Source organism: Equus quagga, chromosome 10 (assembly GCF_021613505.1).
Source record: "Equus quagga isolate Etosha38 chromosome 10, UCLA_HA_Equagga_1.0, whole genome shotgun sequence".
Taxonomy (NCBI): domain Eukaryota; kingdom Metazoa; phylum Chordata; class Mammalia; order Perissodactyla; family Equidae; genus Equus; species Equus quagga.
In genome coordinates this window covers 104,546,130-104,557,051 of record NC_060276.1, presented here as the reverse complement: position 1 = coordinate 104,557,051, position 10,922 = coordinate 104,546,130, and positions in this window count along the sequence as shown.

The window sequence follows — 10,922 nt, the reverse complement described above, 5'->3', positions numbered from 1 at the left end:
GTTTAAATCACATTTTAATTTACTTAGAAATTTCAAATAATATTAATGAAAGGCATGAACTTTTTATGCTTCTTAAAAAGGGAAATGGGTTGGAAAAAAAAATGATTGAGAAATACTACTCCGTGTCATTTACCTAAATTTGTATTTCTGGTAATAAGACGAGAGGAAAAGCGCCCCTTGTATCCCTTCAGCTTGATTCAAATATGGGCCCCCGAGGTGCCTGCCAATGGACTCAAAGGCATTTATCCCAGTGAGAACATGCCACCTGCCACCTGCCACTTTTCAATCAGCAGCACTTCCACTAGAACCAATTGAGTGCTCAAATCTCCCCAAGGGACTTCCCATTTTTTTGACTCAGCATGTAAGCAGGCAGACTGGTTCTGGTGTCTCATCCATTTTAGAAGCTTCTTATAACAGCAATAGCAGAGGCTTTGTAGACAGTATAATTACTCACCCTCAGTATTATACAGCTGCTCTAAGCACATTTCTCTCTTCTACTCAAAAAACAAACACAGAATGATTGTCTGACAGTGCCTATTTTGCCTTCTGTCTCTGCTACCCTATTAGAAGGCATTTGTCTCCCTTCATATGTGCTTCTACATGCTTCCTTTGAGTAAATACAGTTGTAACTCTTCGTGGAGAAAGCTTGCCTGAGATGTATCTACCCTCTTTTCATACAGAGCCTTTCCATTATATCTAATGTAAGGAAAATAGAAATTTACATGATCCAAACTTGGCTTTGAATCTGGCCCAAAAAATCCCACAGAGGGCAACTGCTTATTTTTTAAGGATGAATGAATCTAATGTTTTGAACTATTTTTCACATGAGTTGATTTCATTGGAGACATTTGATCTGATGTTTTCCTATTTATTATTAATGTTGGCCTTGTAAGAGAAATATAAGCCATGTTAGGGAGGTGGGTCACACACATTTCCTGAGTAGTTATGGAGGCCTCTGAGGATGGTGTCAGGTTGTAACAGCTCCACAGGTTGTGAAAAAGAGGAAACCATACAGGGAACTTTGAGAACTGATGTTTGTTGTAAGGATACATAGGCACTGGAACTGGAAAGACAGTAGGACCCAAGGGAAATCTGGGGATTGGCTCTTATCCCCTCTCTCAAAGGTCACATGATCTCTTGTTTATGGCTTTCTCTCTAGCTCTCTGAATATCTGCTTCCTCAAAATCTGGCCTGCCATGAGGCCCCCTGGCTGCTGATTCTAAATAATAAGACCTTTCTAGATACATACTTTCAGCCTCAGTTCCTGATGCTATTTGCCTCATTTTCTCCATTCAGATTCCCAAGAGAGGTAATCTGATTCATAACAAAAGATTTTCAAGCCAACCTATGGATCAGGTACACATTCCATGGCCTTGACAACTATGGTCAAGGAGGTGAAGTCACCTGAACTGTGTAAGAATATCCCTCTTGTAGGGGTAGCGAGTGGTCATTTTCTCTTAAAAGACACTTCATGATACAATTTGGAGAAAAATGGCAGAGTAGGCAAGGCCAAGCTCTCATTCCCCTCACAGAAACAACCAAAAATATAGCAGAAACTACAAAGACCAACTGTCTCAGAACTTTGGAGAACAGTCAAAAGTTTATAGCAATCAAGCAGAAATTGAATCAAGAAAAAGGTGACTTCAAATCAGCAGAAAAGCTTTGTGGAGTTTTTACTTGTCCTTGCCCCAACCCCTCTTTGGCATGGCAGGAATCTTTGCCCATGTTCAGTGTAGGACTCTGGTCCCTGGTCCCAGAGAAAACAAAGCCAACGTCATTTGCAAATTATTCTGTATATCTGTACTTAACCTGTCTGGAGGCTATCTAAAGGACTGATACAAGGTATTTACCTCACTTTCACCTAACTCAGACTCAGGCCAGAAAAGCAAGGGGCATTGCTCAAAAACATCACAAGTCTGGCTAACAATCCATTGACACCTAGGGCAAAAGACTGATGTTGAAACACACAATAGAGGGCCTAAGGCCCAGGAGAAAGAGTTGGGGAGAATTTCTTTGGGAAATTAGGACATTCAATAGCACTCATGTATATGGTAGAGTTTAGAAAGCTGTGCACATGCCCAGGGCAAGATGCATGCTCAGAAAAGAACTGAGAAGACTCTAAGCTTTCACCTTGGGCTGATCCCTAGGCTCAGCACAAGCCAGGTTAAATGTGGAAGAACTCCAGAACAAAGGCAATATGCAAAGGCTGTGAGAGATGTTTCTCATTTGTGTTGTTTTGTTTTAGTTTTGCTTGTTTGCCTGTTTATTTGTTTTTAGCTTCTGGCATTCAAGAAATATCTGTCAACACACTAGCTGAACTCAAGGTGAGGAACAGAGATTTCAGAGAACATACACACCAAGGAAAACAGTCCTTGCAAGAATAATTTTGGAAAGTAACTAAACAAATGGACTACTACAACCTTCAAGAACAACAAAAAACCCCAGCAAACTGTGAGGAAAGAGGAGAATCTATTTTCCAGAGTTGCAACATTATTATATTCAAATGTCTGGTTTTGCAGGAAAAAAAATCATAAGGCATACAAAGAAACAGCAAAGTATGGCCCATCAAAAGGAACAAAATAAATCTCCAGAAATCACCCCTGAAGAAACACAGGCATCAGACTCACTAGAGAAAGACTTTAAAACAACTGTCTTAAATATGCTCAAAGAGCTAAGGAAAAACATGGAAAAAGAATTAAGGAAATCAGGAAAATTATATATAAACAAAGTGAGAATATCAGCAAAGAGAGATTATAAAAAGAAGCCAAACTGAAATTCTAGTGCTGAAAAGTACAATAAATGAAATGAAAAAGTCGCTAAATTCATAGCAAATCTGAAGAGGTAGAAGAAAGAGCCAGCAAACTTGAAGATAGGGCAATTGAAATTATTGGTTCTGGTGAAAAGACAGAAAAAAGAATGAAGAAAAGTGAACAAAGCATAAGTGACCTGTGGGACACCATTAAGCAGACCCACCAATGCATTATGGGAGTTCCAGAAGGAGAAGAGACAAAGAAGGGGACAGAAAGCATATGTGAAGAAATAATAGCTAAATACTTGACAAATTTGATGAAAGCATGAATCTGTACATGTAACAAACTCAACAAACTTCAAGTAGGATAAACTCAAAAAGACCAACACTGAGACACGCTGTAATTAAACTGTGGTAAACCAAAGACAAAGAATCTTGAAAGAAGCAAGAGAGAAGCAACTAGTCACATACAAGCGATCCTAAATAAGATTAACAGCCAATTTCTCATCAGAACTATGAAGGCCAGAAGGCAGTAAGATGACATATTTAAAGTGCTGAAAGAAAAAAATTGTTGACCATCAATTCTATATCTGGCAAAACTGTCCTTGACATTTCCAGATAGACAAAAGCTGAAGGAGTTCATCACAACTAGATCTGCCCTATAAAAATGTCAAAGGGAATCCTTCAGTCTGAAATGAAAGGACACTAGACAGTAACTCAGTTGTATATACTTGTATATAGATATAAAGATATATAACAGCAAGTTGTATATAGATATAAAGATTTCCAGTAGAAGTAAATATACGGGCAAATATAAAAGCTAGTATTATTGTATTTTACTGTTTGTAACTCCACATGGTATTTAGCACAGGATTTAAAATACACATGCATAAAAAGTAATTATAATTTATGTTATTGAGCACACAATATATAAAGATATAGTTTGCAATAACAACAACATAAAGGGATGAAGAAGAAGCTGTATAGGAGCAGTTTCTGTATGCTATTGAAGTTAAGTTAGTATCAATTCAAACTAGTTTGTTATAATTTAAGATATTAAATGTAATATCCATGGTAACCACTAAGAAAATATCTAAAAACTATACACAAAAGGAAATGAGAAGGGAATCAAAAAGGTTCACTACAAAAATCAACTAAACACAAACAAAGGCAGTAATGGAGAAAATAAAGGATAAAAAAGGTATAAGAAATACAGGAAAAAAAATAACAAAATGGCAGAAGTAATTCCTTCTTTACCATTAATTACTTCAAATATAATTGGATTAAATTCTATAATTTAAAGGCATAGACTGGCAGATGGATTTATAAAGTATGGTCAAACTATATGCTGCACCCAAGAGACTCACTTCCAATCCAAAGACTCAAATAGATTGAAAGTAAAAAGATGGAAAAAGATATTCCATGCAAATAGTAACCAAAAGAGAGCTGGGGTGGCTATACTAATATCAGACCAAAAAGTCTTTAAGTAAAAAACTGTTACAAGAGACAAAAGATGTTGTATATTGATAAGAGGGTCAATTCATCAAAAATATATAAAAATTATAAACATACATGCACCAAACCACAGAGCCCTGAAATATATAAAGCAACACTGATAGATTTGAAGGGAGAAATAGACAGTTCTACAATAATAGTTGCAGAATTCAATATCCTGCTTTTAATAATGGATAGAATAACTAGATAGAAGATCAATAAGGAAATAGTGGAACAACATTATAAACTAATGAGACCTAACAGACATACAAATAACATTTCACCCAATATCAACAGAAAAAAACCTTTTCTCAAGTGGATATGGAACGTACTCCGGCATAGATCATATGTTAGGCCACAAAACAAGTCTCAATAAATTTTAAGATTGAAATCATACAAAGTCTTTTCTCGGACCACGATGGAATGAATATAGAAATCAATAACAGAAGGAAAATGGAAAATTCACACATCCCAAGACTCTTAAACAACCAATGGGTCAAAGAAGAAATTACAATAGAACTTAGAAAATACTTAAAGATGAGTTGAGATGAAAACACAATATACCAAAACTTATGGGATACAGGGAAATTTGTAATTATAAATGCATACATTAAAAAAGGAGAAAGAATTCAAATCAAAACCTATCTTTACATCTTGAGAAACTAGAAAAAGAAGAGCAAAATAAACCCAAAGCTAGTAGAAGGAAGAAAATAATAAATATTAGAGCAGAGACAAACAAAATAGAAAATTTTTAAAATAGCAGTTCAATGAAATCAAAAGTTTGCTCTTTTAAGAGATCAACAGAAATGACAAACCATTAGTTAGACTGATAGAGAAAAAGAGAGAAGACACAAATAAAAATAAAAAATGAAATTTGGGCCATTACTACTGACCTTACAGAATTAAACGGATTATAAGAGACTATTATGAACAATTCATGCCAACAAACTAGATAACCGAGATGAAATAGGCAAATTTCTAGAGGTACAAAATCTATCAAAAGCGAATCACAAACAAATAGAAAATCTGAATAAACCTATAACTAGTAAGGAGTTTGAATCAGTAATCCAAAATCTGTCAACAAAGACCTGGACCCAATGACTTCACTGGAGAATTACACCAAATTTTTAAAGAACTAACACCAATCCTTCTCAAACTCGTCAAAAAAATTGAAGACAAGAGAACACTTCCCAACTCCTTCTATGAGGCCAGCATTGCCCTGATACTAAAGCCAGACAAAGACACTACAAGAAAATAAAACTACAGACAAATATCACTTATCAACATTTATGCAAAACTCCTCAAGAAAATACTAGCAAGCTGAATTTGGCAGTATTTTAAAGGATTATAAACCATGACTGAGTGAGATTTATTCCTGGAAGAGAAGGATAATTCAACACACAAAAATTGATCAATGTAACTACCACATTAACAGAATGAGGAAAAAAATACATGATCATCTCAGTTGATGCAGAAAAAGCTGAGCCCAGCCAAAACTGCTGACCCATAGAAGGAGCATTAAAAAATAAGTCTAAAAACATATGATGTCAAGTGAAAAGGACATATCAAAGAACAGGTATAATACTCAAGTAAGACTCAAAGCATGCAAACACGACCATATACTGTTTACCCTATATATTACCTACATGTAACAAAATTATTTAAAACATTCTCAGAAATGAAACACACCAAATAGAGCAGAAGACGTGTGCAATAATGTTTTGGCTCGTTAAAACCTATATCTGTCTGATTGTTGAAGTTGGGTGATGGGATATTGGGTACATTATATTGTTCTCTCCACTTTGGATTATGTTTGAAAATTTTGATGACAAAAAGTTACTATACCAAACAACTGTTAAAAAAAAACTTTTGAGACAATTGGGGAATTTTGATTATGGGCTGAGTATTAGGCAATATCAAGAAATTTCCACTAATTTTATCAGGTATAATAATTGCATGGTGGTCATGTAAAAACACCTACCTTCTCAGTGATGCATACCAGAATATTTACAACTGAAACTACTTGATGTCTATGACTTTCTTTAAAACATTCTAGCAATATAAGAAAAGGAAGTGATGGAGGACAGACGGAAAATAAATTGGCAAAATGTTGATCATTGGTAAAGCTGAATAAAGACTACGTAAGTATTCATCGTACTATATATTTTACTTTAGAGTATTTTTGAAATTTTTCATAGTAAAAAGGTTTTATATGCTGAATTATATTGTGTTATATTGTATTATAATTTATTATGTCATATTGTTGAGATTTGAAAAAGCTAGAGGCAGGTACACAGTTAGTCATTACATTTTCCTCTACTCTTTTCTATATTTTTGAAATATTGTTTATTTTTAAAAAGGAAAAAAAAAAGTTTGTTAGAAAGAAAATTCTACATCTTCCCCATATAACCCTTACCAGTCTCACAAATATCTCTGTAATACCACTCTTTAAAAGCTCATCAGAGGCCTACAAGTCTTGCAAAGTAGACTTTTACAAAAGACTTTTATCGTAGAAATAAGTCATATGTTCCAGAAAAAAACAAGAACTCAAAACTCGTTTCCAAACCAAAATGTACAAGATTCAGGAGGCTCCTAAACTTGTTTTCTCTTTGTATTTCCAAAGAGCTGTCATGCCCTTTTAATACAATGCCTTTTTTATCCTCCAAAGAATTCCTGCTGCTTAACATCTCTATGGAACCCCCATGGTGCTGTGAAGTAGGGTAAGTAAAATATGCTCCCCTTGGAGGAAAAGTGCTTGTCCTTCAGAAGCAATTTACCTCTTGGAGCCAAAAAACACCATTTCACTGCCAGAAGAAGACTTTGCTTTGTCAAGTCAAAAGGTAGGACTGTGAATGAAGATGGAGAGGAAGGGATAGAATTTGCCAAGGTAATGAAGCAGGAAGGATGGTGTAATAGAAAAAGCACCAGCCCCAGAGCCAGCCCCTCCACATATTAGCTTGCATAGCCATTTTAACATCTACATTTCAGAAAAGTCATAGTTGTTTTGTATTAGTAGTCTTCAACTCTGGCTGCACGTTAGAATTCCTGAGGAGCTTTTTAAAAATTCCAATGCCCAGGCCCCACCTGAGTCAAATATCTCTGGGATAGATCTTAGTAAGGACCTGTCTTAACACTCCTCAGATGATTCTAATGTGCAGTCAGGATTGTAACCCACTGGCTTAGATCTCTAATGTCTCCTCCAGCTTATCATTCTACCTGGATATATCTATAAGAAATGATGATAGCTATAGTTTTTACCTTTCTACCATGCTTACCCCACACTTTCTTGCAGTAGTAACAACTTTCTGTTGGAGAACATGTTCCAAGTGGTTCTGCAGAGCTAATGGCTTGCTCATCTAATAACTGAGCATTTTCTCATTATTGTTATATAAAATACAATACATGTCATTAAGAAGAATCAAGCAGTGGTTATAGCTGTGCCCAATAAATACCCAAAAGTCTTAAGGACCCACAGGCTGTAGAACCCAAATAAATCATCCTGAAACCACGACTTTTTGTTTTTGTTTGAATTCAGCAAGAGATATATTCAGTGATCAAATCCCTAAGATTCTATAAATGGCAGACTCCACTAAACCCCTAAACTTTCTTCCGTTAAAGGATATTTACAGAGTGGGTTTTTGAACCCAGAAAATCTGGATCGAGAGTCTACAACTCTTAACTACAAACCCATATCATCCCAGAATAAATAGCAGGGCACACTATTTGTTTGTCTTGGGATTAATAGATGGGGGAGGGAGGATAACCCTTTCAGAATTGTCACTGGTGATGCAAAAAATTTTAGCTATTCTCCTGAATTTAACATATTACATTTCAAATTATTGTTTAAAAAAATCCATGTTGCCATTTGGATAGTCCTTTAATTTAACAAGTAGGGAAAGTTCATGTTTAAGTGGCTTAAATCAGTTGTTTTCAATTGTCTAAAAGGCTTCATCTATTTGCTACTTATTTACCATCCAAGTCCAAACAACTTATTGAGCAGTGTTGTGACTGAGTTTCTCTCTTCTCTGACCATACCGGTAAACACTTGAGACAAGGGGATAGAAACTACACCAGATGCTATATTTAGCTTCAGAACTACAATGCTCCTAAGATGCTAAAAAACGAGACCACAGCTACATTTTTTTATTTAAAATTGAAAATTATCTGAAAGGTACATAAAACCACGCATAACTAGACATGTTTTTATTGACTACTCACATCAGAGGAGACTTGAGAGAACTGTTACTTCAGAATAGGTCTATAATAGTGATTCTCCGGACACTTTCCCACATTTGTTTCCCCTTCAATGTCAATGTCATCTAGTCCCTTCCATGTGCATATTAAAACTTTAGGTGAAGAAGGAAAACATTAGAGAAATACTGGTGAAGGGGAACAGAATATGCCACCCCAAAAGATGACACTTTAGCATGAGGATTATTTTGAGCTGAAGACAATTAAGAAACAGTAGACACAGGAGGAATTATCTGCCCTCTCCTTTTCTGCATAAAAGCAGGGCATAAATTTCCCTTTGTAAAGGTGACAAAAATTTCCATTTGGAAAGGTGTTCCCCTCTCCTGTACCAGGAAGAGGAGAATGACTTATCCACATAACAAACCTTACTAAACAACCCTTATCTATGATACATTTCCTAGTTGCCATGCCACAATTTACCACCTTTAGGAGCCCAAATCCCCTTTCCTTTGAGTGGTTACTTCTCCACAATTTATTGCCCTCTGTTAAGACGGTATATAAACCCCAAATTATAACCACCCCTTTGAGTTACTCATCACTGGGTTCTCCCACATGTATACATGTTGCATGCATAAATAAATTCTGTTTTTTGTCCTGTTAATCTGTCTTTTGTCAGTTTAATTCACAGACCCCATTTACCAATCCTAAGAGGGTAGATGAAAGTTTTTTTTCCTCCTCTATAGTGGATACAGACGCTCACATTGAAGTTAAGGCAAAAATGCCCTAAGAGGACCAGCAGAATGGTGGGAGGATAAAGAAGGAAAAAAGAAGCCAATGCACTTGGTCTCAAAGCTCAGCAAAGAAAATGGTGATGTTCTCAATTCCTCCCTCCTTTCTAGCCCCTGATTAACTTGTTCTACCTAAAAATCCTCCCATAACATTCTAACCAAGTTCAATGTGCCTAATAGTTTTCATTTACTGCCTAGTGCTATGAAAAGATGCTCCCTTGGGTCAAAATATCAAGAAATATCCTAATCTCTTCTTTCCATAATCAATAAAATGAGCATGTAAGATTTTCCCAGGTTGGAAACCGTCCTCACAAAACAAACCTTTTTTGTTACCTCTTTAAAGAATATAAAATCACAGACATAAATAAGCAATCACTTCAACCTTGAAACACAGACAATGGCATAAATTAAATCAACCTTAAAATTAAATTTAAAAATTAAAAGTACTCTGTATTTTTAAACTTTTCCCCCAGCTTTACTGAGATAAAATTGACATATAACATTGTCTAAGTTTAAGGTATACAATGTAATGATTTGATACATGGATATATTGAGAAATGTTTACCAATAAGGTTAGTTAATATATCCTTCGCCTCACATGATTACCATTTTGTTGTTATTGTTATGGTGAAAACATTTAACATTTACTCTCATAGCAACCTTCAAGTATACGATACCATATAGTTAACTATAGTCACCATGCTGTACATAAGATTCCCAGAACTTATTCACCTTCTAACTAAAAGTTTGAACTCTTTTGACCAATGTTTCCTGTTTCTCCCACCCCTACCCCCTCATAGCCATCAATCTACTATTTCTACGAGTTTGACGTTTTTAGATTCCACATATAAGTGAGATTATACAGTATTTGTCTTTTTCTATCTGGCTTATCTCACTTAGCATAAAGCCCTCCAGGTTCATCCATGTTGTCACAAATGGCAGGATTGCCTTCTTTTCTATGGCTGAAAAATATTCCATTGTATACATATATACCACATTTTATTAATCCATTCATCCCTCAATGGACATTTAGGTTGTTTCCATGTCTTAGGTATTGTGAATAATGCTGCAGTGAACATGGGAGTGTGTGTATCTTTTCTAGTTAGTGTTTTCATTTTCTTTGGATAAGTACCCAGAAGTGGAATTGCTGGATCATACGGTAGTTGTGTTTTTGATTTTTTGAAGAATCTCCATACTGTTTTCCAGAGTGGCTGCACCAATTTACATTCCCACCAACAGTGCACAAAGGGTTCCCTTTTCTCCACATCCTCACCAACACTTGTTATTGCTTGTCTTTTTGATAATAGCCATTGTAACAGATGTGAAGTGATATCTCCTTTTGGTTTTGATTTGCATTTCCTGATGACTAGGGATACTGAACACCTTTTCAGGTACCTGTTGGCCATCTGTATGTTTTCTTTGGAAAAAAAGTCTATTCAGACCCTCTGCCTATTTTTTAATCAGGTTGTTTTTTTGCTATTAAGTTGTAATGTTCTTTGTATATTTTGAATATTAACCGCCTATCAGATACTTGGTTTGCAAATGTTTTCTCCCATTCCATAGGTTCCCTTTTCATTTTGTTTATTATTCAGTTTGCTATGCAGAAGCTTTTCCTTTGATGTGGTCCCACTTGTTGATTTTTGCTTTTGTTGCTTGTGCTTTTGGTGTAATATCCAAAAGATCACTGCCAAGACCAATGT